At 31.4% G+C, this 7,717-nt stretch overlaps 1 long non-coding RNA gene across 6 annotated transcripts; it reads left to right on the forward strand.

Moving 5' to 3' along the window:
* Positions 1-1,246: 1,246 nt before the first annotated feature.
* Positions 1,247-4,011, forward strand: LOC110929475. Of its 6 annotated transcripts, XR_004888518.1 has the most exons (7): positions 1,247-1,805; positions 2,772-2,859; positions 2,941-2,988; positions 3,101-3,147; positions 3,249-3,343; positions 3,415-3,508; positions 3,608-4,011. It is a non-coding gene; the product is annotated as an uncharacterized LOC110929475 (long non-coding RNA). The 6 variants fall into 6 exon arrangements; XR_004888517.1 differs by having other exon boundaries at positions 2,941-3,147; XR_002587133.2 differs by having other exon boundaries at positions 3,101-3,343.
* Positions 4,012-7,717: the final 3,706 nt, after the last annotated feature.

Below are 7,717 nucleotides of genomic sequence, written 5' to 3' on the forward strand. Positions count from 1 at the left end.
AAACAATCTGTCCTTCTTTTTGATGAAAAGGACCGGTGTCACACCTTGGCTTTTGCGGAAGCGTGGGTTAATTTGGTGTGACTTCTTAATACCATAACAGCAATCACAACAACACTACATGATTTAAAACATAACATGTTCATCCATTCATTAGGACAAATACTACCACAATCATTATTGTTGGAAAATGTCGACTCTTACGATAAATTACAAACCACACTTGTTTAAAACATGTTTACCAGACACAACAAAAGACTTGAAATAAAAACACGGTTTAAAGACATGTAACCCGTCCAAGCAAGGATTACACCTCCTAAACCAACTGCCCCGGATGACATCTTTATTCAACGCAGCTTAACATGCATGCAGACACTTGCCAGATCCTTTAGTTTCCTGAAATATATTCTGAATATATATTTATCAAATTTTATTTACGAAAATCATCCTTCGGCACTTCAACATTTTTGTGATAAAAATCACGGTGAAGTTTGTTTTGAAAATAAAGTTAAAAAATATATTTGTAAATACTTGTTAGAAAATAATTTTTCTAAGTGTTGAAATTCTAGAAAAATTTCGCCAGAGTTTCCTTTGTAAATGGAGGCGTCCACGCTTACTAGCGTATCATTTTCTTTTCAAAATTAATCAACAACAATCCTTTAAACAACTTTACATCACCAAGAGCAACAATATACTTGTTACATAATATTCATGAACTTGATATTTCCCGAAAATGCGTAGTAACTTAGTGAAGCTTTTAGTAGGCTTAGTTACCTTCCAAAGTGTATTTATTTCGTTAAAAATCACTTTCTTAAACGAGTTAGGTTTTCACAACTTGTAAATAATATTTACAAAAATTAACTTTTTGAACTCTTCTTGTAAATAAATGTTCTCACATTTATTTTGTTTCTAAAAATAATGTAAGTACATGTAAAGTCATGATTTTTCCAAAACCGCTTTTCTAACTTGGTTTCTTTACAAAAGTCTCTTGTCATTCTTTGATTCCCAAGCTCATCAACTTACTAGTCTTCCTAATCTTCCTAATCCTAATCTAATAAAGCAAAACTTTGAATCCTAGGTGGCACAATTCTAAGCCCCTTCCCTTATTTTTATCCTATGTGTCATTTTTCTAGATTTTTTAATTTTTTTTATTTATGAAATCCTATGTGTCATTATTCTAGATTTTTTGATTTTTTTTAATTATGAAAAATACAAAGTCAAAGTCGTATATTCTGCATATCTCTGAAACTTCTCTTTCTCCCCAAACGGCCAAACCAGCTCTCTGATTCAACCACATCTCTGCCTTTTCAATTTTCCAAAAACAACTTAGCTAATTCAAAATTCAAATTCGATTATTTCCTCTGCACTTTATTTCCCTTTTCCTTTCAAGCGAGAAACCCTAAATTCAAATTCGTTGTTCTGCTTCACCATCATTCTATTCTTCCAATCAGTGAACTATAATCAGCTATGAATTCCTTCCCCTTCATTGTTCTACTTCATCACCTTTCCCCTCCACGTTTATGTTTCTTTGGTGAATCGATCAATTGATCGATTAATTGATATATTTTTTTTGAAGTTTATGATGATAAGGGTTGTACGCACTATGAATGTGAAATGGGTTTCATTAGCAGAAAGGGGAGGTGTAGATTTCCACTGTCAATATGTCTGAAATCCTTCCCTTCACGAACCCTAAATCAGGTTGTATAACCTCAAGGAGCATTCAGGATATGAGAAATTTTGTCTCCATCCGAACTTTTATATTCAAAAACCCAAATCGGATCCAACATATGAAGACGCGACTCATCTTTGTAAGTTTTTGTTGATCAGTTTTACATGAAATAGAAAATTCTATGGTTATTTTGCTAATTCTAGGGTTTAAGGATGGATAAGTTTTGCTGTTTATTGATGTTCATGTGTGGTGTGTTCTAAACCTGGGTTCTTTTGTAAGGTTTGAGGATGTATGGGTTTTGGAAAGACACATAAGATGCACTTTTTGATATGTCAACTTTTTGTGCAGAAATCATAGTCACTGCTGTTCAAATATTTAGCAACCTAACTCGAAACTGATTAACCTTTTCATTATTTGATACTTAAGTTTTTTTATTTTCTCTATTTAAAGTAGGCAAGCTTTGAGAAAATTATAAACAAGGTTTTAGTTGGATGTTAGACGGCTAAGGTTTTGAGCTTTTAATTTTTGTAGTAGTTGATACTTAACGGTCAACTGATTCACTGATGATGGTGATGTTGATTTATAGATTTACCATCATCTTCATCTTCTCAAGTAATTAAAACTATGAACAATTTGAATTTAATGATATTTGTGAAGGTTGTGTAAATGTTGATTGAAGTTATTTACATTTAAATGTTAACGTCTTCAACCTTAGGTAATTTCATTGGTTGATATAGATTTTGATGCCAAAGAAAAAATGTTTACAGTTTCTTGATGAGAATGAACCTACAATTTAAATATTCTTCGTATATAAAAGTGAATCTTTATAATATAGGGCTTAGTCAATATGCAAGAGGCCATGGTCCAGTGAGTGACGATGGTCAATACGTAACATAAAAAATAAATATACATGTAAGATAACATGTAACACTGATTATGGCTAGGGATTAGAACTTTAGAATCCGTTTAAGGGGATGTGGATAGTGAGTTAATCCGATGGTAATTAATGTAACTAACAACTTTACTATTGTTTTCTTCTACATTTGTCCTGAAACACGAGTAAGACCGGTTGGATGATAACTGATGATTGATTACCAATTGACAGTGATGATACTATGGATATCAAAATTGTCTTTTTTTAATGATAACTTAGCCAAATATACCTCGCACATTCAAAAGCAACTTTAGATAAGGTATTTTTCACAGTTTTGATTGACGACTGACACTAAATTTTGTTAGCGAGTTTATAATTGTGATGTAATTTTTTTGCATAGGTACTGAAGGTGCTCCAAGGATGGAGCTTAGCTTCTTTCTTCTCATAGGTTCGCTTCTAATTCTCTTCTGCTCAGATGTGTCCAATTAAACAAGTTAGGTTTAACTAAAATCTTACCTTTCTTGGGTCTTGCCCACTTCTGTTTTTTGTTTGAGAATCAGTGGAAAACAGGCTCAATTTGAAAAGAAGACCAGTTATTTGATTCCAGGTTGTCTTTATTTGAATTAGTTTTACTTTTATAATATATGTGTTGAATCAGTTTTACTTTTATATATATGTGTTGTTAATGTTAACTTTCACCCTCTTAAGCTTTCACCGTGGAGCTGATTTGCTTTCTTTGCCAACAAATGTCGATCGCCTTGGCGAGGATGTAACGCATTACGCATGTTTACATTGCATAACTGGTTTGTCAATAAGTTTTTTTTATTAGATTCAAATTTAGACATTTAATTATCATACAATATTAACTTTACAGTATCTTGCTCTTGAATACCTTCGTACTTTAAGAATTGTCCATCGAGCTCCAAAACCTGATAACGTATTAATTGCACATGATGGGACATATATAGGTACATTTTACATTTTGTAGTTTTCTATCAATTTTGTGATGACATATATAGATATATACATAATCACTCCACTTAACATCTCTATTTTTTGTGATGAAGGGCATCCCCCGCCCCAACCCGAGGTGGAGGAACTGGCGTTGAATGGCATCCCCGCCCCAACCAACGGCCCACTCCCCACAGTCTAAATGACTAAAGTTTGGACCATTGAAATAAATTGGTAAACTCAATTTTGTGATGATATAAATAAGTTCTTCCAAGCACAATCTCAAGTTTTGCAGTTAGGATGAATCATACATTTAGCTCCACGGTGTCATTCATATCAAAAAAATTGGCATTTAGCTCACTATTCTTCTTCTTTTTTTTTTTTTTTTTTTTTTTTTTTTTGTAGATTGTGAACGATGCTACTAAATATAAGGTGTAACATAGAGTCTCATGTTTCAGTTGTTTTACGGTTACACTTCCATTTCGCTTTGTGTTTTTATTACTGCAGCCACTTGATTTTACTTTGAAGCTAAATTAGTTGTACTTTGAATGCAAACTTTTTTTAAATTATCTTTAGAATTTGAATATACAAAATATTCACATTTCACTTCACATGTCATAATTGTGTGAGTGAAACATTTTTTCTATTCATCATATTTATCCCATTTGCATTTTTTTTATTTAAAAAAAGTTAATGAAAAAAATGATAGTAATATAACACAATATATTACCCGTTTATAATACAAAGAGAGAGATTATAACTTTTCACTAATTTTGTCCTATTTAGTAAAGTAATTTACCACTTATTGCATAAAAAGGTAACAAATTTTGATGTCATTACAATTCATTTACAAGTGCCATATTATTAGACCAACTTAATGCCACTAGAGATTTTCGGATTTATGTGGTCATGACAGAGTAAGTGCAACCTTTTTATCTTTGTTAATTTCGCGTAGCTTTTGCCTTTTGTATAAACTTTACATGCAGTAAGATAAAAAAGATTCATTCAGAGTTGGGAAAGATCGAAGTTTTATACAATTTTCATTTGTTATATTGCGCGTGTACACGCGAGCTCTAACCTAGTATTACTAATAGATCAAAACCTGTTTTTGTATGATCAAATTATTCTTTCCCGTGTACAATACCTTCCTAAAATATTCAACACACATTCAATTCAAGGAATAAACATGCCACCTAAATGTCAATATTGCTCATCAGCTTTCTAATTAAATTATCGTATTCCAATATATGGTGGAGATACAATAGGAAGTTTATTTGGCTAGGAAGGCTAGGAAGTGATCTTGACCATCCATTTAGTTAATCAAGGGCTAAGATTAAATCAGAGAAATTGAAGGGAAGAAAAGAGGCGCGTGAGTTTGTTTAGGGGCATTCTAGTCAATTCAAGCCAATAGTTTCTCTCTCCTCCAATTCCCCCCCCCCCAATTTTTTAAACGTTAATAACTCTTTCATACGACATTATTTTTTTATAAAAATTGCACCAAAAAAACGAGCGTTTTTTATCTTTTAAACGAGTATACTATTGCTATATTTAAAAAAAAATTTAAAACCCAGTTGCGTAAAACGCAATAGAAAAACCCCCAGTTACGTAAAACGCAATGAAAAAAAACATAAAAATGACATCTTTGTAAAACGCAATGCACTAAAAACACAAAGAAATGACTTAATTGTAAAACGCAATGGCCAGAATACACAAAGAAATGTCTTATTTCTAAAACGCAATAGCCTAAAAACTCAAAAGAAAATGTACTTTCTAAAACGCAATGGACAAAAAACACATAAAATGTGTTTTACCTAAAACGCAATGCACAAAAAACACAAACAAATAAATGTCTTATTTGTAAAACGCAATGGCCAGAAAACACTTAAATTGTCTGTTTTCTAAAACGCAATGGACTGAAAAACACATAAAAATGTGTTTTACCTAAAACGCAATGAACCAAAAACACAAAGAAATGTCTTAATTGTAAAACGCAATGGCCAGAAAACACTTAAAAATGACTCATTCTAAAACGCAATGGACTGAAAACAACTAAAAAATGTGTTTTACCTAAAACGCAATAACTAAAAACACTTCAAAAATGTGTTTTACCAAAAACGCAATGACTAAAAACACTTAAAAATGTGTTTTTTTTTTCTAAAAGGCAATAGCCAGAAAACACATAAAACTCTTTTATTTCTAAAACGCAATAGATTTTGCTGTAATAAAAATGCATCAGAAAACACAAAAAACTCTCCTATTTTTAAAACGCAATGGACACATAAAACTGTCTGTGAACTGTCTGTGAATTGTCTGTGAACTGTCTACGAATTACTGTCTTCGAAATGAGCCAATTTCTGGAAAATTATTTTTTCTGATGCATTTTTATTACAGCTCAACCCCACCAGGGGCTCTGCCCCTTGGACCCCGCCAGGGGCTGCCGCCCCTGGGACCCCGCTACCAGGGGCGCTGCCCCCGGACCCCCGCCAAGATCGTAAAACGCAATAAATAAATCAAAAACCCAGATCGTAAAAATGAAATTAAAGAATTTCTTACATGGATCGAAAGTGATTTCTTCAACAATTGACGATTTTTGAATGATTGAAACACTTATCAGCCCTCGAATTGAACGGATCGAGTGATTATCTTCAAAATCACCGGAAAAAACGAGATTTTGTATGAAATTAAACTAGGTTTTCTTCAAAAAAAAAAAAAAAAAAGCTGAAGAACACGTTGATCGGGTGTTTGAATCATTGATTGGTGATGAAAATCGCACTATAATGTAGTGATTATTGAGATAGAAAGTGAAGAAATGGTTGAAGATGGTGGGTTTTGAAAATGGTGGGTTTTGAAGTTACTGGGTTTTGAAAAGGAAGAAGAAAGGGTTGGATTGACTAAAATACCATTTTTCTTTATTTTAAATGTTGCCCATGTCCTAATCCTATTGTTTCCTACACTTCCTAGCCAAAATAAACTTCCTATTTGATCTTTTCCCTTCCAATATATTACTAACTTGAAATTTAAGTTTTAAATAAATCGTTTTAAGATTAATGTAATTTAACAAAACAGTAAACTATTCATAAAATTAAAGTTAAATATTCTATATATTATATTACAAGAATTGATATTTTGTCAAAAATCTCATTTATGGAGTGGATTTGGTTAAAAACAAGTCTTTTTATTTTATGTGATGACTTAATTGGATTAATACAGATTAGTTTTTAATATTAACAAACAATGTTCAATATTTATTTCTTACAAATTGGTTTATAGATGCCCCTTACATACCTCCATATACACAATGTTTGTGAATAAAAAGTGAATTTATTATTTATATTTTAGATTAGCAAAAAAGATAAATATTTGTTTTGTTATAATTAAATAAGAGTTAAATAGTTTTTACCCAAACTCTGTAGTTTTGTATTGGATTTTTTTCTTTGGTTTAATAATAATGAAATTGTTTGATAATTATGAATTTAATTCTTAATTTATACAATAATAATAATAATAATATTAAAATCAGGTGTAATTTTCATTTGAAGAATAAATGTTGTTAATGCAACAATACAAACCAACCAATTCTAGACCACCCCACGTTATAGGAGGTTGACTATGGTGGTCGGGTTTGGTTTAGCTAACCAATTCAGTTTGATTAAGTGGATCACATACACACATGCATTTCTTTATTTATTTTTACTGTAAAAGTGAGGTGTGACGTGGAGGTTTTGAATGGTTTAGTGTTGGAAGAAAAAATAAGTTTGTAATGGTTGAGGTTTGGAATGATGTGGCGAGTGATGTGACGGGTTTGGATTTTGGGCTTTAACCAGGGTTTCGCATGCTCTTAGTATGAGACTGATTATGATTAGATGCTTTTAGTATGATAACTCATATCTGAAGAACCTTATATTAGGAGAAGAGATGCTTCCAGCAACTCATAAAATTTTAAATAAAAGTAGAGTTGCATTGGCTTTAAATTTAGTTGTCCAACTAATCTATATTTGAAAATTATTTTTAATTTTCAAGACGTTAACGTTTAACTAAAATACCTTATTAGTCACGCATTATTCACTATTTGAAATATGTATACAATTGTGTTTAAGAAAATTTAAATATCCGACCCGTGAGTATTCACGGGTGATAACCTAGTTAATCTATATTTTGAAAAGAAATCATTTTTTATCAAGTTCATCTCTTACTAGAAAGTGGTTATTTTTGTAATACATAATGTA

Source organism: Helianthus annuus, chromosome 3 (genome assembly GCF_002127325.2).
Source record: "Helianthus annuus cultivar XRQ/B chromosome 3, HanXRQr2.0-SUNRISE, whole genome shotgun sequence".
Lineage (NCBI taxonomy): Eukaryota > Viridiplantae > Streptophyta > Magnoliopsida > Asterales > Asteraceae > Helianthus > Helianthus annuus.